At 44.7% G+C, this 20,432-nt stretch overlaps 2 pseudogenes; both read right to left on the reverse strand.

Annotated features, from left to right (window-relative positions):
• The window catches only part of LOC132765976 (zinc finger protein 585A-like), a 55,442-nt pseudogene that overhangs the window by 11,038 nt on the left and 23,972 nt on the right, over nt 1-20,432 (reverse strand).
• On the reverse strand, nt 1,378-20,333 carry LOC132765988 (zinc finger protein 208-like; annotated as a pseudogene).

Raw genomic sequence — 20,432 nt, forward strand, 5'->3', positions numbered from 1 at the left:
GAATCTCCTTCCACAAGGCTCTCTTGTCTTCAGGCAGCCATTCGTGAAATGTAAAGAGCAGTGACCACATTACTATCAGAAAGGTTAAAATTAACTGGGTATTTTTTATTACAAAAGTGTGAGTCAAGGATTGAAAGAGTGAGCAGGCCGAAGCCTGTTAAAAGAATCAGTGGGCCAAAGCTAGCGTCGTTCTGAGAAGAGTGAGCAGGTCGAAGCCTGTTAAGAGTCAGTGGGCCAAAGCTAGTGTCATCCTGAGTATACGTAGGCCGAAGCCTGTTAGAGTCAATGGGCCGAAGCTAATGTCGTCCTGAGGAGAGTACGTAGGCTGAAGTGTGTTAGAGTTAGTAGGCCAAAGCTAGTGTTGTCCTGAGGAGAGTAAACAGGCCGAAGTCTGTTACTGTCAATGGGCCAAAGCTAGTGTCATCATGTGGAGAGTGAGCAGGCCAAAGCCTGTTAGAGTCAGTGGGCCAAAGCTAATGTCATCATGTGGAGAGTGAGCAGGCCGAAGCCTGTTAGAGTCAGTGGGCCAAACCTAATGTCGTTCTGAGGAGAGTACCTATGCCAAAACCTGTTAGAGTCAATGGGACGAACCTAATGTCGTCCTGAGGAGAGTACATAGGCTGAAGTCTGTTAGAGTTAGTGGGCCAAAGCTAGTGTTGTCCTGAGGAGAGTGAACAGGCCAAAGTCTGTTACTGTCAATGGGCCAAAGCTAGTGTCATCATGTGGAGAGTGAGCAGGCCAAAGCCTGTTAGAGTCAGTGGGCCAAAGCTAATGTCATCCTGAGGAGAGTACGTAGGCTGAAGCCTGTTCAGTGGGCCAAAGCTAGTGTCATCCTGAGGAGTGAGCAGGCTGATGTCAAATTGAGTCAGTGGGTCAAAGCTAGTATCGTCCTGAGGAGAGTGAGCACGCTTGTTAGAGTCAGTGGGCCAAAGCTAGTGTTGTCCTGAGGAGAGTATGTAGGCTGAAGCCTGTTACAGTCAGTGGGCCAAAGCTACTGTCATCCTGAGGAGTGAGCAGGCCAAAGTCAAATTGAGTCAGTGGGGCAAAGCTAGTGTCATCCTGAGGAGTGAGCAGGCCAAAGTCAAATTGAGTCAGTGGGTCAAAGGTAGTATCGTCCTGAGGAGAGTGAGAACACTTGTTAGAGTCAGTGAGCCAAAGCTAGTGTCATCCTGAAGAGGGTGGATAGGCTGAAGCCTGTTATAATCAGTGGGCCAAAGCTACTGTTGTCCTGAGAGTGAACAGGTCAAAGTCTGTTAGAGTCAGTGGGCCAAAGCTAATGTCATCCTGAGGAGAATATGTAGGCCGAAGCCTGAGTGATGCTGCTTTCAAGGCATTTTCCCAGGAACAAGAGAGGGTTGAAATAATTCAAAGCAGCAGTTCCCAAACTCAGGTCCTTTGGATTTTTGGAATTTAATATCAGAAATATTAAAAATTTGCTGGGTGTTTTTGATTACAAAACTGTGAATCATACACCGAAAAAGTTAGTGTGCCAAAGCCTGTTAGAGTTAGTGGGCCAAAGCTAGTGTCATCCTGAGGAGTGAGCAGGCTGAAGTCAAATGGAGTCAGTGGGCCAAAGCTAATGTTGTCCTGAGGAGAGTGAGCAGCCGAAGCCTGAGAGTCAGTAGGCCAAAGTTAGTGTTGTCCTGAGGAGAGTGATTAGGCCGAAGCTTGTTTGTGTCAGTAGGCCAGAGCTAGTGTCGTCCTGAGGAGAATGTTCTGTTGGAGCATGTAAGGAATCAGTTGGTGAGTGTGTTAAGTGTAAAATGCAAAGCACAAAACTAACTGGTTGGGCCATGCCCAGGGAGCTAGCTGAGCCTGGGAGTTTTGGCAACAGTTACATTTTTTTGCTTCAGCAGTGCAGGTGATTTCAGACAGAGAGACAGTTTTTGCTTCATGAGCTGCTAGAAGGTAGATTTTCCACGTGGACAATGAAAGACGATTTATATCTCTCTCAAGGGATATTGTGTGAGTCAATGCAACTGTTCACATGATTGCATATATGTTGCTCTGCATTACAAAGAGTAAACTACTTTTTTTATTAAGCATCTGCGTGGCATTTTTTCCACGCCTGGCAGTGTGTGGACTGCTAAAATGTGAACTACGTGTCATTTACATTACATAAACAGTTCAGAAAGAAAGTTTTTTAAAGGCTCCAGTCATTCCTCAAAAAAACCACAACAGATATATACTATTTTAAAGTCTTCTCTCTCTATTACAGAAATTCAGTCTCCACATGGTTTGGATGAGGGAAAAGGAGGGAGGTGTTCTCCGGGCATTTAAAGGGTTCTTTCCCTCATGTGTTTCGCTTGATGAAGATAGAGGGATCTCTTCAGTTTGAAACTTCTTCCGCACTCCAAGCACTTAAATGGTTTCCCACCAGAGTGTGTTGCCTGATGAGCAATGAGGTAACTTTTTTCTGTAAAAGAGCTTTTGCACTCCAGCATTTAAAGGGTTTTTACCCAGAGTGGATTCTTTGGTATTCTGTTAGCCTTGCCTTCTGTGTGAAGCTCTTCCCACACTCCAAACATTTAAATTGCCTCTCCCTAGTATGAGTAGCTCGATGATAATTCAGGAGTGTCTTCTGAATGAAGCCCTTCCTACATTCCAAGCATTGGAATCACTTCTCCCCAGTATGTGCAGCTTGATGACGGGTGAGGGATGTCTTCTGAGTGAAACTCTTTCCACACTCAGAGCATTTAAATGGCTTCTCCCCAATATGAATAGCTTGATGTCGGGTGAGGCTTGTCTTCAGAGTGAAGTCTTTCCCACACTCCAAGCATTTAAATGGTTTCTCTCCCGAGTGAATTCTTTGATGAGAAGTGAGCTGTTCCTTCAGAATATATGACTTCCCACACTCCAAGCATTTAAATGGCTTCTCCCCAATATGAATAGCTTGATGTCGGGTGAGGCTTGTCTTCAGAGTGAAGCCCTTCCCACACTCCAAGCATTTAAATGGCTTCTTTCCCGAGTGAATTGTTTGATGAGAAGTGAGGCTTAACTTACGGGTGAAACATTTTCCACACTCCAAGCATTTAAATGGTTTCTCCTCAGTATGAGTAGCCTGATGATGGGTGAGGCTTATCTTGTGAGTGAAACTCTTTCCGCACTCCAAGCATTTAAACGGTTTCTCCCCCGAGTGAATTGTTTGATGTGTAGTAAGATGGGTCTTCTGAATGAAGCCCTTCCCACACTCCAAGCATTTAAATGGCTTCTCCCCAGTATGAGTAGCTTGATGATAGGTGAGGCCTATCTTCTGAGTAAAAGACTTCTCACACTTCAAGCATTTAAATGGCTTCTCCCCAATATGAATAGTTTGATGTCGGGTGAGACTTGTCTTCTGAGTGAAACTCTTTCCACACTCCAAGCATTTAAATGGCTTCTCCCCAGTATGGGTAGCTTGATGATGGGTGAGGCTTATCTTGTGAGTGAAACTCTTTCCACACTCCAAGCATTTAAAGGGTTTATCCCCCGAGTGAATTGTTTGATGAGTAGTGAGATGGGTCTTCTGAATGAAGCCCTTCCCACACTCCAAGCATTTAAATGGCTTTTCCCCAATATGAGTAGCTTGATGACAGGCGAGGCTTGTCTTCAGAGTGAAACTCTTTCCACACTCCAAGCATTTAAATGGCTTCTGACCAGTATGAGTAGCTTGATGACAGGTGAGGCTTGTCTTCTGAGTGAAACTCTTTCCACATTCCAAGCATTTAAATGGCTTCTCCCCAGTATGAGTAGCTTGATGATAAGTAAAACGTTTCTTCTGAACGAAGCCCTTCCCACACTCCAAGCATTTAAATGGCTTCTGCCCAGTATGAATAGCTTGATGATAGGTGAGTCTTGTCTTCTGAATGAAGCCCTTCCCACACTCTGAGCATTTAAATGGCTTCTGCCCAGAATGGACGGCTTGATGATAAGTGAGGCTTGTCTTATGAGTGAAACATTTTCCACAATCCAAGCATTTAAATGGCTTCTCCCCAGTATGTGCAGCTTGATGATAGGTGAGGCTTATCTTCTGGGTAAATGACTTCCCACAAACAAAGCATTTAAATGGCTTCTGCCCAGTATGAATAGCTTGATGATAGGTGAGTTTCGTCTTCTGAATGAAGCCCTTCCCACACTCCAAGCATTTAAATGGCTTCTGCCCAGAATGGATTGCTTGATGATAGGTGAGGCTTAACTTATGAGTGAAATTCTTTCCACACTCCAAGCAAATAAAGGGTTTCTCCCTCGAGGGAATTGTTTGATTAGAAATGAGATTTCGCCTCTGAATAAAAGACTTTCCACACTCCAAGCTTTTGAATTTTTTCTCTCTGGTGTGAATTGCTTGATGATAAGCAATACTTTTCTTCAGACAGAAACATTTTCCACATTCCAAGCACTTGAAGGGCTTCCTCTTAGTGGACGTTGCTTGCTGACAAGAGAGGCACAGTTCCCGATTCTCTTCACAGTCCCGGTACTGAAATGATTCACCTTCTCTGTGAGTTGCTTGACAACAAAGATAATGAGAACACATATTGAAAAATCAAAATCTTAATAGGTGTAGTTAAAGTCCTCACCGACAATTTAAGCAATCAATCCCATTACTGAACTTCTCTCACTTCAAGGGTTTCCATCTCTCCTTTAAGCAGAATGAATGCTTAAAGGACAGATGGTTTAAACTTTGAGCCAATAAGCAATGTACCTGCATGCTGAATACACGAAGTTCTAAGTAAATCAACTATGCTAACTTTTAACAACGACTATTTATTTTTGGTCTCTTGAGAGCATGATTTAAAAGCCATATATTTTAGGGGAGAGTAGATGCTTTTGGGCAACTAAAGTAAGACTTCTGAAGATCTGATATATATTTTATGCATTGGCATATCTTTGTTCCTAACAACTCCGACAGGGAGCTCTGGCGTGGGCTGGTCCATGAGGTCACGAAGAGTCGGAGACGACTGAACGAATGAACAACAACAACAACTCAAAGGGATCACCAGGGATAATACAACTGAGAAAACTAAATTGCCTTGCACGAATACTAGTGGATATTTACCACTAAGAGAAGATTGACTCAAGTGAGTTTTTAACTCTTCTCAGGAAGATCATACTTTATGACGACTCCAAATAGTGTAAATGCCAGTTAATCTCAAAAAAGGGTCACACTTCCAAATGGCTATGGAGACTCTGGTTTTACAAAAGGTCTCAAAAAGTTCCTAATTTCCAAAAGGTTTGGCCTTTCAAAAGGCTATGATTTCCAAAAATATTTGATTCCCTGCTCAGTCATGGAAACCTATTGGGTGACCTTGGGAGAGTCACACAATATCGGCCCCAGAAAACCCTGTGATGGGTTTATCAAAGGCTTGGCATAAAATGGAAATGAATGACAACAAGAACAATGGAAATAATGACATATGCTGTAAAAAATAATGGAAACAAGCAGTTTCTTTTCAACCTGTTTCAACACTGTTGATTTTGAAAACGACACATGGGAGTTGGACCTATAGAGATGCTATAGTGGAATGGTAAACTTAATGTGATCTTACCCTTATCTTAGCTTTTAATTGACATTATGTGGCTATGTCATGTTTTGACTAATACTTACTCATAAAAGAGGGGGCCTTACTTAAAGAGGACACAGTCTCCAGGTTTTCCTTCATGACCTCCTGATGCAAGGCCCTTTGGTCTGGATTCAGTAGGGCCCACTCCTCCTCACTGAAAGACACGGCCACCTCTTGGAAGGTCACCTGGACAGAGAAACATGATTGGTAAGCAGGACACACTGACCCCAGCCAGAAAACCTGTTGCTTCTGATGGCAGATATAGATGTCCATCTTGACACAGGGACTTTGATGTAGGCATCTTGGGTGGAAAGAGGGGGAAATAGCAATGAGAGAGGACACAGGATGCCTGAGCCCTTCTTGGCCCATTAGGGATTTTCTCACCTACCTGATCTGGTGTCACAGAAGGTGTGCTGCGTACATCAAAAGGAAGAGGTAAGCCAGTATGTGTTGGTTTTGATTCACCTCCTGTAGGAAGAGAAAAGGCAAGGGTATTTTATTGGCCATGGTCTCCATTTCTGGTGGTATTTATTTATTTACGACATTTATATGCCGACCTTCTCACCCCGAAGGGGACTCAGAGTGGCTTACAAGTAAAAAGTAAATATAATATATTACATTATTATCATAGCACGATATTAATATTATATATTACATTGTACTATAACATTATACTGTAATATTATTAGTAATATTACATTTAATATAAACTATATAAACTATATAATTATATCATATTATTATTAGTATATTGTATTACATTGCAATATGATCAATATTATATGTATATACAATTTATATTATATATATTATATTATTATATTATATTATAAGGACAGTTCAGGAGACAAGATGGAACTGTCTTCATGGCCCCTCCATTCATTCTGATCTCAGAGCAGCGGTTGGTGCCGGGGGGGAGGGGTCCCAACTGATGACACTGGAGGCAAGATGGTCCCATTTTCCTAATGGTAAGAGCTGTCCAATAATAGAGTATGTTGTGAGTTGAGAGTGTGATGGAGTCACTTTCTCTGGAGGTTTTTAAACAGGTTGGATGGCCATCCATTAGGAGTACTTTCAGTGTGTATTTTAAGAGAGATACTGACAAGCTGGAATGTGTCCAGAGCAGGGCGACTCAAATGATCAAGGGTCTGGAGAACAAGCCCTATGAGGAGCAGCTTAAGGAGCTGGGCATGTTTAGCCTGAAGAAGAGAAGGCTGAGAGGAGATATGATAGCCATGCATAAATATGTGAGAGGAAGCCACAGGGAGGAGGGAGCAAGCTTGTTTACTGCTTCCATGGAGACTAGGACTCGAAACAATGGCTTCAAACTATAAGAAAGGAGATTCCATCTGAACATGAGGAAGAGCTTCCTGACTGCGAGAGCCGTTCAGCAGTGGAACTCTCTGCCCCGGAGTGTGGTGGAGGCTCCTTCTTTGGAAGCTTTTAAACAGAGGCTGGATGGCCATCTGTTGTGGGTGATTTGAATGCAATATTCCTGCTCTTGGCAGGGGGTTGGACTGGATGGCCCATGAGGTCTCTTCCAACTCTAGGATTCTATGATTCCATGCTCTCCTCAGGATGACACTAGCTTTGGCCCACTGACTCTATCAGGCTTCAGCCTGCTCACTCTCCTCAGGACAACACTGGCTTTGACTTACTCATGAGGTCTCTTCCAACTCTTTGATTCTATGATTTCTGCATGGCAGGGAGCTGGGACTGGATGGCCCTATTATTTTATGATTCTATGATTCAATCCTGAAAGGCAAGATCTGAGCAATTTTGGGGATGAGAAGGTATTGTTGTTGTTGACAAGTGCCTTCAGGCCAACTTTGACTGATGGAGATGCTATGATTGAGGGACCTCCAAGCCAGGTCTGCTCAGGTCTTGGAGACTCAGGAAAGCCACGTCTCTCTTGGTGGAGTCCATCCCCTTGCAATTCAATCTCCCTCTTTTCCTGCTGCCTTCTCTCTTACTAAGACTTACTGTCTTTTCTAGCAAGCCCTGTGTAATCGTAATATGGCCACATTACAACTAGTCAGTTCAGTCATTTTGGCTTCTAGTAGGAAATAAAGATTGATTTTTTGCCTTTTTAAACTGATGGTATCAACAAAACTCGACTCCCTCACATTTCAATTCAGCGTTCTTCACTGTGCAGCTTTCACAGCCATACATAGATAATGATACCATGTGGGCTTTAATACATTAGTCAAGGCCACTTTAGAGAGCAGCTGACAACAGCAACAACCTCTGGCCTTGAGACTTTAGCCCTTTTATGCACCCTGATCCCCATTGGGCTCCTTGAGTAATTTATTTTCTAACACTCCCCCCCCACCCCCCCGGCATTGTTTGGTGGGATATTGCGGATATTGTTTCAAATACTAACAGACAATGTTTTCTCTCCCATGTGGCACTAAAAATAGGTTCTCATTATGAGAATAGCACAGCGGTGTGTATAGCAATATGACATCCTTTCAACATATTCCCCTCCAGGCTGACCATACACAGCTCCCTAAGGAATTCATGATATCCAGACCGATGAACACTGGTCTCCTTTGGCCAGGCTCAGCCACAGATCCCTGTTGTGATTGGGGAGAAATAAGAAAGTTTTAAGTTTGCACCCGAACATCTTCAAAAGGAGTGAGGTCAAGCCACCCAAGTGTGGCTGGGTCTTTACTTGTGGAGCTGGGAGGGTCCCTTTGTCCTGCACAATCCGGCATCCGGCTGGAGGTGGAGGGAGGCCTTTCCCAGGCAGAAGACACTTCTGCACACAAGTCCGCCGCCTGAAAAAACACCAAAGAGACACATACATAAACAAATGATCAGAAAATAAGGGAAAGAGGGGAGGGAGGGATCTGGAGTTTGGCTCCCTTCATGACAAGCGTTCCTGGCTCTTTGGAAGCGTGGGGATGAGCTTCTCTCTCTCTCTCACCTGTTGTTCCTTCTCCTTCTCCTCTTGGTCCTGACTCAGGAGGAAGCCTTCAGCCAGGGCCACGGCCTGGGAGCTGGTCTCTGCCCCACATTCCCTGACCCAGCGCTCCATCTCGGCCGGAAGGACGGCCAGGAACTGCTCCAGGATGACCAGGTCCAGCATCTCCGCCTTGGAGTGTCGCTGGGGCTTCAGCCACAGGCGGCAGAGAGAGTGGAGGCGGCTGCAGGCCTCTCGGGGCCCCAAGGCCTCCTGGTAGGTGAACTGCCTGAAGCTCTGGCGCTCTGCCCCTGAAGGTGGTGGGGGCTCTTCCCTTCGCAGCCCCCCCTCCTCCTCCCCCACAAGAAGGCTTCCTCCTCCTCCCCACCACTGCCCTCCGTTCCCAGCAGCAGCAGCAGCAGGAGAGGCAGGCGGAGGGTCCTGGCTTGGCTCTGCTGGGCCTGAAGATGCACCACCGGGCTGGCTTCCCTCCTGCGGCCTCTCCTGACAGCCAGGCTCCAACCTGGGCAGCAGGAGAGCCATGGCCCCCTCTGGGAAGGAAGGAAGGAAGGAAGGAAGGAAGGAAGGAAGGAAGGAAGGAAGGAAGGCACTCTCTCTCTCCCAAGGCTCTCCCAGCCACTCCTCCTCCTCCTCCAGGAAGAGTTCCACATGGCCAGAAGAGGAGGGGCCTGGCCTGCAGGAGGATTCTGATTGGCCACTCACTTACTCTCTAGGAATCCACATGTTTAGCTTTAACTCTTTGGAAGTCAACTAGCAAAACCTTCCTCTGGAAGACATGGGGAGAGGCTGCTTTCAAGGGATTTCCCCAGGAACAGGAGAGGGTTCGAAGAACTGAAAGCAGCATTTCCCAAACTGAGGTCCTCTGAATATTTGGACTTTAATCACCACAATCCGCAATCCTTGGCCAACGAAGATGAGGCTTCTGGAAGATGAAGTCCAAAACATCTGGAAGTCTAAAAATTGGGACATTGTCTTAAAGGCACCAGGACACTTTCTGTTCTTGGAAGCTAAGAAGGAGTAGCTCTGGTTGTGCTTGCATAGCTGAAGCTTGATAAAATAGTTAATGGGCCAAAGCTAGTGTTGTTCTGAGGAGAGCGAGCAGGCCAAAGCCTGTTAGTCAGTGGGCCAAAGTTAATGTCGTCCTGAGGAGAGCGAGTAGGGTAAACCTGTTAGAGTCAGTTGGCCAAAGTTAGTGTCGTCCTGAGGAGAGCGAGTAGGCCAAAGCCTGTTAGAGTCAGTGGGCCAAAGTTAATGTCGTCCTGAAGAGAGTGAGCAGGCCGAAGCCTGTTAGAGTCAGTGGGCCAAAGCTAGTGTCATCCTGAAGAGAGTGAGTAGGGCAAAGCCTGTTAAGAGTCCGTAGGCCAAAGCTAGAGTCGTCCTGAGAGTGAGCAGGCCGAAGTCTGTTAGAGTCTGTGGGCCAAAGCTAGTGTCGTCCTGAGGAGAGTTAGTAGGCCAAAGTCTGTTAGACTCAGTAGGCCAAAGCTAGTGTCGTCCTGAGGAGAGTGTGCAGGCTGAAGCCTGTTAGAGTCAGTGGGCCAAAGCTAGTGTCATCCTGAAGAGAGTGAGTAGGCCAAAGCCTGTTAAGAGTCCGTAGGCCAAAGCTAGAGTCGTCCTGAGAGTGAGCGGGCCAAAGCCTGTTAAGAGTCCGTGGGCCAAAGCTAGTGTCGTCCTGAGAGTGAGCGGGCCAAAGCCTGTTAGAGTCCGTGGGCCTAAGCTAGTGTCATCCTGAGGAGAATGGGCAGGTTAAAGCCTGTTAGTCAGTGTGCCAAAGCTAGTGTCGTCCTAAGGAGAGCACGTAGGCCGAAGCCTGTTAGTGTTTGTTTGCCTCAGTGAGGAAACTCCCCAATCAGAGTGAGGTAAAAATTTCTGTGTACGAGAAGCCTTGTGAGGCAGCTCCAGTATGAAGGCTGCTTCATGTAAAGCTAATATGTATTTGTTTATGATCGAGTTTGGCTGCTAGAATTGACCATTGTGGTGGACTTTCTCTAAACATACCATAATTTTTCAGGATTAATTACATAAAGAAAGCTTCACGCAGGAACCACGGTGACATCTGGGAGGCTCCTGTGTAGAACCACAGCCGTAGTCTAAGCGGACGAGTTTGTTTTTGAACAACCTTAGGTTGCAAAGACTGAAGATGTCAAATTCGGAAGAGATGGGCAGATAGAAACTGTCATATTAGACTGTCCTAAAGTATAGCATGAGTTCAGCTAAGCCTATGTTAGCTATTCATAATTCTCCTCTGTTTTCTATTACTTTTCTTCATTCTCAGCATGGACTCAATTTACTTGCTCTTCAAGCAACCGGATTATTTAATGGTGATTAACTTTAAGGCAGTGGTTTGCAACCTGAGGATCCCCAAATATTTTGGCCTTCAACTCATCTAACTCCTAACTGCTGGTAAATTGGCTGGGATTTCTGGAACATCTAAGCCAAAACTCCTGGGAACCCACAGGTTGAGAACCACTCTTTTAAAGGCTATTGACGAAGGATCCGGTGGAATACTCAAAGATCCTCTCTTCACATGTATGTATACTGTTTGTGTTAGAATAGGGCGTGTGTAGTCTATAAAGACAGATAGGGGGAAAAAGAAAAAATAGAATGGAGGAATCAGTAAGGAATACCTCAACACACTATTTATTTATTATTATTATTTGAAACACAACAAGATTACTACACAGCAAACAAGATCACTATGCTGGTTGTTGCATTGGATCACATGTCGAACACTTTCCAAGTATCTAGGACTATGTGATGTATTGGCAAATAATGCATGCAGATCCCAGTAGGGCGGCCTTTTGCAGCTGACAGGTGGTAATTTTTTCCGTGCCAATTGTGTTTACGTGTAGGCCAAGGTCTTTAGGCATTGCATTATTATTATTATTATTATTATTATTATTATTATTATTATTGATACCCTGCTTTATCACCCCTGAAGGGGACTCAGAAGCAGCTTAACATAAAAGTGCAAGCACACCATTTAAAATATACATAGATACAAATTCGGAAACAGAATTAAATGGAAACAGTATTAAAAGCTTAACAACTAAAACCGTTCAAACATATTTGCATTATATCTCCTTAAAGATAAATTAGTTATTTCTGCATCATATTCTTCCACCCAAAAAACGCTGACTGAAAATGTTTTATTAAAACCTAAATATATGATTTGTTTGAGGTATATATTTAACCCACTTAAATATTTCTAAATTTTCAAAAAGGAGACAGCATTTCAAAAAGGTAAATCAGCAGCAACAGCTGTAGCAGCAGTTCAGCAAATCAGAAGCTTCTGGTGGCTGTAATAGAGTGACTGAGGTTACGTAATTCAGGAACAGGGTCAAGCTTAACAAGTTATAGAAGACTTTGCCCAAAGAACATCACTAGATAGGAAAGTGAACAGGGCCTAGCTATCCATCTAACCCACACCAGACATCTTTCTATGCTCATCAAAGAAGAGCAAAGAGAACAGCTGCTTTGAGTCTCCTTAGTGGAGAGAAAAAGTGGAGTCCCAACATTGTATGCTTCGCATTCCTGACCATGAATCTTGTCTAGCTTAAAACCTCCTTTTGTCTTCTCTCTTATTTTCAGGCACTCTTGTTTTGATATTTCATCAAAAGAAGCCAGCTTCTTCATAAAGAAAGATTTTTAAAAAAATTCCAGTCATTCCTGAAGAAAACAACAACAAAGAAATACTATTTAAAAGTCATCTCTTTCTATTACAGAAGTTCAGTCTCCTCATGGTTTGGATGAGGGAAAAGGAAGATGTCTCTTCTCACAAAAGCTCTTTTCACACTCCTGGCATTGAAAGGGTTCTTTCCCCCGTGTGTTTCATTTGATGACGCTGTAGGCTTCTCTTCCGTTTGAAACTACTTCCACACTCCAAGCACTGAAATGGTTTTTCCTCAGTGTGGATTCTTTGATGTTCTGTGAACTTTGCCTTCTGTGTAAAGCCCTTCCCACACTCCAAGCATTTAAATGGCTTATGCCTAGTATGAGTAGCTTGATGATAGCTGAGGCTTGTCTTCAGAGTGTAACCTTTCCCACACTCCAAGCATTTGAATGGCTTCTCCCCAGTATGAGTAGCTTTATGATAAGTCAGATGTGCCTTCTGAATGAAGCCCTTCCCACACTCCAAGCATTTAAATGGCTTCTCCCCAGTATGAGTAGCTTGATGATAAGTGAGGCCTATCTTCTGAGTGAAACTCTTTCCACACTCCAAGCATTTAAATGGCTTCTCCCCAGAATGAATTATTTGATGAACTGTGAGGTTTCCCTTCAGATTAAAAGACTTCCCACACTCTAAGCATTGAAATGGCTTCTCCCTAGTATGAGTAATTTGATGACAGTTGAGGCTTGTCTTCTGAGTGAAACTCTTTCCGCACTCCAAGCATTTAAATGGCTTCTCCCCAGTATGAGTAACTTGATGATTGGCAAGGCTTGTCTCCTGAATGAAGGCTTTCCCACACTCCAAGCATTTAAATGGCTTCTCCCCAGTATGAGAAGCTTGATGATTGGTAAGACTTGTTTTCAGAGTGAAACTCTTTCCACATTCCAAACATTTAAAGGGTTTCTCCACTGAGTGAGTTTTTTGATGAGAAGTGAGATGTGCCTTCAGAATAAACGACTTCCCACACTCCAAGCATTTAAAAGGCTTCTCCCCAGTATGAGTAGCTTGATGATAAGTGAGGCTTGTCTTCATAGTGAAACTCTTTCCACACTCCAAGCATTTAAAGGGTTTCTCCCCTGAGTGAATTCTTTGATGAGAAGTAAGATGTGCCTTCAGAAAAAAAGACTTCCCACACTCCAAGCATTTAAATGGCTTCTCCCCAGTATGAGTAGCTTGATGATAAGTGAGACTTGTCTTCATAGTGAAACTCTTTCCACACTCCAAGCATTGAAAGGGTTTCTCCCCTGAGTGAATTCTTAGATGAGAAGTGAGATGTGCCTTCAGAATGAAAGACTTTCCACACTGGAAGCATTTAAATGGCTTCTTCCCAGTACGAGTAGCTTGATGATAAGTGAGGCTTCTCTTATGAGTAAAAGACTTCCCACATTGGAAGCATTTAAAGGGCTTCTTCCCAGTATGAGTAGCTTGATGATTGGTAAGGCCTGTCTTCCGAATGAAGCCCTTTCCACATTCCAAGCATTTAAATGGCTTCTCCCCAGTATGAATTGCTTGATGATTGGTAAGGCCTGTCTTCTGAAGGAAGCCCTTTCCACATTCCAAGCATTTAAATGGTTTCTCCCCAGTATGAATTGCTTGATGATTGGTAAGGCCTCTCTTCTGAAGGAAGCCCTTTCCACATTCCAAGCATTTAAATGGCTTCTCCCCAGTATGAATTGCTTGATGATAAGTCAGGTGACTCTTCTGAAGGAAGCCCTTTCCACATTCCAAACATTTAAATGGCTTCTTTCCAGAATGGATTGCTTGATGACGGGTGAGGCTTCTCTTATGAGTGAAACTCTTTCCACACTCCAAGCATTTAAAGGGTTTCTCCCCTGAGTGAATTGTTTGATGAGAAATGAGAGGTCCCTTCCGAATAAAAGACTTCCCACACTCCAAGCATTTGAACTTTTTCTCTCTGGTGTGAGTTGCTTGATTCTTAGCAATGCTTTTCTTCTGACGGAAACATTTTCCTCGCTTCAAGTACTTGAAGGGTTTCCTCTTACTGGAGGTTGCTTGCCGACGAGAGAGACACAGCTCCTGATTCTCTCCACAGTCCCGGTATTGAGATGATTCTCCTTCTCTGTGTGTTGCTTGACAACAAAGAGAATGAGAACACATATTTGAGAAATGAAATCTTAATAGATATTAAAGTGCTCCCCAACAATTTAGGTAATCAATCCCATTGCTGAACTTCTCTCACTTCAAGAGTTTTCTTCTGCGGTCATCTTACAGCCTATTTTTTTGTAACTTCTAATGATTAGACCTGGATGTACCCTGTTCAGCAAGATTAAATGCTAATTTCCAGGGCTAGCAAATCATGAAATCATATAGAAGATACCACTTTCCACCAGGCTCAGATGGGTGAAACCACAGATATGAATATACAGGGCACATGCGGTAGTTACTAACTGTGAATAAGAGAGCGCCTATTTCTGCATTTTTGAAAAAAAGTATTTCTAATAATACCCCAAATTACAAACATATATATATACATATATAAGATATATAACATATCTTATATATGTATATATATGTATATACACACACACACACACACATATATATGTTTTTATATATGTATGTATGTATGTATGTGTATATATATATATATATACACACACACACACACATACATACATATACATATATACATATATAAGATATATAAACCTCTTTTTTCCCAGTTCCAGCAGACCTCACCTCTGAGGATGCTTGCCATAGATGCAGGCGAAACGTCAGGAGAAATGCCTCTAGAACATGGCCATATAACCCGAAAAAACCCACAAGAACTGAGTACAAACTAACAGTTCTTGTTGACCCAGAAACAGGACGGCTCCCCATATTTTGTGACAAATTTGAGGGACTGCAGTCTAAATAGCTAATTATTTGGGGGTTTTGTTGTTGTATTATAGCTAATAGATGAGCACTAGAAAGAAAGTGGACGATTTCTCATTGAGGTGGTTTATACATTGGGAGCCCAATGGGTTAAACCCTGAAGACTGAAACAGGTTTGAATCCAGGGAGAGCACGGATGAGCTCCCTCTGTCAGCTCCGGCTCCCCATGGGGGGACATGAGAGAAGCCTCCCACAAGGATGGTATAACATCAAAACATCAGGGCATCCCCTGGGCTACGTCCTTGCAGACGACCAATTATCTCACACCAGAAGCGACTTGCAGTTTCTCAAGTCGCTCCTGACAAAGGGAAAAAAATACATTGGACTATGACTCCTCTAGACACTATATCCGATTCCCTGCTCAGTTATGGAAACCTACTGAGTGACCTTGGGCGAGTCACACAATATCAGCACCAAAAAACTCTGTGATGGATTTATCTAAGGCTTGCCATAAAATGCAAAGGACTTCAAGGTACACAACAACAACAACAACGGAAAAAAATGACATCTGTTGTACAAAATGATGGAAACAACCAGTTTCTTTTCCACTTGTTTCAACACTGTTGATTTCAGACATGACACCTGGGTGTTTCTGCCTCCCTCCACATCATGTCAGACCTATAGAGAGATGCTATAGTTGAATGATAAACTTAATGTTATCTTATCCTGCTGTGAACCTATGCCAAACCTGGCTCATCCCCCCCCCCCCCCCCTTAAGTGATATTATGCGGCTATGTCATGTTGTTACTAATACTTATACAAGGGGGAGCCTTACTTAAAGAGGACACCATCTCCAGATTTTCCTCCATGACCTCCTGATGCAAGGCCCTTTGGTCCGGATTCAGCAGGGCCCACTCCTCCTCACTGAAGGACACGGCCACCTCTTGGAAGGTCACCTGGACAGAGAAACATGATCGGTAAGCAGGAAATGCTGACCACAGGCAGAAACCAGTTGCTTCTGGTGGCCAAGTTAAATGTCAGTCTTTATACAGGGACTTTTCTGCAGGCATCTTGGGTGGAAAGAGGGGGAAATGGCAATGCAAAGAGGACACTGAAAGCCTGAGCCCTTCTTGGCCCACCAGGGATTTTCTCACTTACCTGATCTGGTGTCAAAGAAGATGTGCTGCGTACATCAGAAGGAAGAGGTAAGCCAGTACGTGTTGGTTCTAATTCACCTCCTGTAGGAAGAGAAAAGGAAGGGCATTTTATTGGCCATGGTCTCCATTTCTGGTAAGAGCTGTTCAAGAATGGAGTATGCTGTGACCTGAGAGTGCAGTGGAGTCTCTTTCTCTGGAGGTTTTTAAACAGGTTGGATGGCCATCCATTTGGAGTGCTTTGAATGTGTGTTTCTGCCTGGCAGGGAGTTGAGACTGTATGGCCCTTGTGGGCTCTTCCAACTCTAAGATTCTATTATTTTACGATTCTACTAGCTGTCCCCTGCCATGCGTTGCTGTGGCCCAGTCTGTGTGTATATATGTGTGTTGATGTATATATGTGGTTTTGCGCATGTGTTGTAATATATTTTGGGGGGGGGGTTGTGTTTTTCAGTGTTTTTCTGAGTGATGGTCACTCGTTGGCCTGAGAGGTGTCTTTTGTCTAAATTTGGTGTCAATTTGTGAAGTGTTTTTTGAGTTATGTTAATCCCACAAATAAATATTACATTTTATTTATATAGATGATTCAATCATGGAAGGCAAGTTCTGAGTAAAGCTGGAGGCATTGTTATTGTTGTTGGTAAGTGGTTCAGGCCAACTTTGACTGATGAAAATTCTATGAAATAGGGATTTCCTAGCCAGATCTGCTCAGGTCTTGGAGATTAAGGACAGTCAGGGCTCCCTTGGTGGAGTCTATTCCCCTGTAATTCAATCTCTCTCTTTTCTTGCTGCCTTCTTACTAAGACTGTCTTTTCTAGTCAGCCCTGTGTAATCATGATATGGCCACATTACAACTAATGTCAGTTCAGATATCTTGGCTTCTAGGAGGAAGTAAAGCTTGTTTTTCTCTAGGAACCGTGTATTTGCCTTTTTTGCCAACGGCATCCACCAAACTCTCATCCAGCACATTTCAATTTGGTTTTCTCCACTGTGCAGCTTTCACAGCCATACCTAGAAAACGGTACCTTGCGGCCTTTCATTCATTAGCCAAAGCCACTTTTAGAGCAGCTGACATCAGCAACAACCTCTGGCCTGGAGACTTCGGCCCTTTTAGACACCCTGATCCCCATTGAGGAATTTATTCCCCTCTGCTTTTTTGGTGGATATTAAGGAGAGAAAGTTGTACCTTAAAAATAGGTTCTCACCATGGGAAGGGCATAGCAATATGTATAGCAGTATGACATCCTTTCAACATATTCCCTGCTTCACCTGTTCTTCTCCAGGCTCACCATGCCCGGCTCCCTAAGATGCCCCTTGTATGGATCCATGATATCCAGACAGATTACCACTTTCGTCTCCTTTGGCCAGGAACAGCCTCAGAGCCCTGCTGTTGTTTTATTTACTTCATTTTTTAAATGAAGTGATTGGGGAGAAATAGAATCATAGAGTTGGAAAAGACCTCGTGGGCCATCTAGTCCAACCCCCTGCCAAGAAGCAGGAAAATCATGTTCAAACCACCCCCAACAGATGGCCATCCCGCATCGGTTTAAAAGCCTCCAAAAAAGGAGCCACCACCACACTTCAGGGTAGCGAGTTCCACTGCGGAACAGCTCTCTCAGTTAGGAAGTTCTTCCTAATGTGCAGGTGGAATTTCCTTTCTTGTAGTTTGAAGCCATTGTTCCGAATCCTAGTCCTTGTCCACAAGGACTCCAAGATCATTTTCACACGTACTGTTCTCAAGCCACGCATCCTCCATTCTTTATCTTTCCATTTCATTTTTCTGCCTAAGTGGAGTATCTTGCATTTGTCACTGTTGAACTTCATTTTGTTAGTTTTGGCCCATCATCTCTCTAATCTGTTAAGATCGTTTTGAATTCTGCTCCTGTCTTCTGGAGTATTGGCTCTCCCTCCCAATTTGGTGTCGTCTGCAAACTTGACGATCATGCCTTCTAGCCCTTCATCTAAGTCATTAATAAAGATGTTGAACAGGACCGGGCCCAGGACAGAACCCTCCTGATGGCACTCCACTTGTCACTTATTTCCAGGATGAAGAGGAAGCATTGGTGAGCACCCTCTGGGTTCGTTCGCTTAACCAGTTATCTCACCGTAGTTTTGTCTAGCCCACATTTGACTAGTTTGTTTGCCAGAAGGTCATGGGGGACCTTGTCAAAGGCCTTAACGAAATCCAGATACGCTACATCCACAGCATTCCCTGCATCTACTTAGCTTGTAACTATCGAAAAAAGAGATCAGATTAGTCTGGCATGACTTGTTTTTCATAAATCCGTGTTGACTATTAGCAATGACCGCATTTGCTTCTAAGTGTTTGCAGACCACTTCCTTAATGATCTTTTCCAGAATCTTGCCTGGTATCGACGTGAGGCTGACTGGACAGTAATTGTTTGGGTCATCCTTTATCAACTTTATCAAAATAAAGAGGTCAGATTAGTCTGGCATGACTTGTTTTTCATAAATCTGTGTTGACTATTAGCGATGACCGCATTTGGTATCTTTCTACTATTGTAGTAGTGGACCTGTTGTCTTATTGGACTGGATGACCCATGAGGTCTCTTCCAACTCTAGGGTTCTTCTCTGGCTGCCTACCAGTTGTGGCAATGGGAGCAGACTGGGAGCAGGTGACAGCAGTGGAGAGGAGGAACAGCCACAACACACTTCCAGTATATGCCTATGGCCTCAAAGTCACCACACATAATCACATGGCTAAAATTGCTTTGGAAAACTGATTGAAGGGGCTGGGGGTGGTGACGGCCAACAGGGAGCTCTGGCGTGGGCTGGTCCATCAGGTCACGAAGAGTCGGAGACGACTGAACGAATGAACAACAACAATGTGCAAATACAGCTACTTGAGCACAACTTGAAGATCGATTTGCAGTGAGTTGACGGTGCTGCCATGTAAAGCCAGCCACCATCCAACGCAGGTCTCATCCCTAGGCACTACACTCCTCTAAGGATGCAATCAAAAATGCATTAGTTTTTTAAGCTGTTTGATTATATTGTTTACTCCTGTTAAGGAGAACCTGTGTATCCAAAGGCTCCTGGATCCCTTTCATACATATATACGTTCACTGAGCCACAAAGACTTCAAAGGAGTGGAGTGGAGCCACCCAAGTGTGGCTGGGTCTTTACTTGTGGAGCTGGGAGGGTCTCTTTGTCCTGCACAATCCGGCATCCGACTGGAGGTGGAGGGAGGCCTTTCCAAGGCGGAAGATACTTCTGCACACAAATCCGACATCTGAAAAACACCAAATGGACACAAGTAGAAATAATTAGAAAACAAGGGAAAGAGGGATGGATCTGGAGTTTGGCTCCCTTCATGACAAGCGTTCCTGGCTCTTTGGGAGCACAGGGATGAGCTTCCTTCTCTCACCTGTTGTCCCTTCTCTTTCTCCTCTTGGTCCCGACTCAGGAGGAAGCCTTCAGCCAAGGCCACAGCCTGGGAGCTGGTCTCTGCCCCACATTCCCTGACCCAGCGCTCCATCTCGGCCGGAAGGACGGCCAGGAACTGCTCCAGGATGACCAGGTCCAGCATCTCCGCCTTGGAGTGTCGCTGGGGCTTCAGCCACAGGCGGCAGAGAGAGTGGAGGCGGCTGCAGGCCTCTCGGGGCCCCAAGGCCTCCTGGTAGGTGAACTGCCTGAAGCTCTGGCGCTCTGCCCCTGAAGGTGGTGGGGGCTCTTCCCTTCGCAGCCCCCCCTCCTCCTCCCCCACAAGAAGGCTTCCTCCTCCTCCCCACCACTGCCCTCCGTTCCCAGCAGCAGCAGCAGCAGCAGCAGCAGCAGGAGAGGCAGGCGGAGGGTCCTGGCTTGGCTCTGCTGGGCCTGAAGATGCACCACCGGGCTGGCTTCCCTCCTGCGGCCTCTCCTGGCAGCCAGGCTCCCACCTGGGCAGCAGGAGAGCCATGGCCCCCTCCCCCTGGGAAGGAAGGAAGGAAGGAAGGAAGGAAGGAAGGAAGGAAGGAAGGAAGGAAGGAAGGAAGGAAGGCACTCTCTCTCTCCCAAGGCTCTCCCAGCCACTCCTCCTCCTCCTCCAGGAAGAGTTCCACATGGCCAGAAGAGGAGGGGCCTGGCCTGCAGGAGGATTCTGATTGGCCACTCACTTTCTCTCTAGGAATCCACATGTTTTGCTTTAACTCTTTGGAAGTCAACTAGCAAAACCTCCCTCTGGAAGACATGGGGAGAGGCTGCTTTCAAGGCATTTTCCCAGGAACAGGAGAGGGTTCGAAGAACTTAAAGCAGCAGTTCCCAAACTGAGGTCCTCTGGATGTTTGGGCTATAATGCCAGAAATATTAAAAAT

Source organism: Anolis sagrei, chromosome 2 (genome assembly GCF_037176765.1).
Source record: "Anolis sagrei isolate rAnoSag1 chromosome 2, rAnoSag1.mat, whole genome shotgun sequence".
Taxonomy (NCBI): Eukaryota; Metazoa; Chordata; class Lepidosauria; order Squamata; family Dactyloidae; genus Anolis; species Anolis sagrei.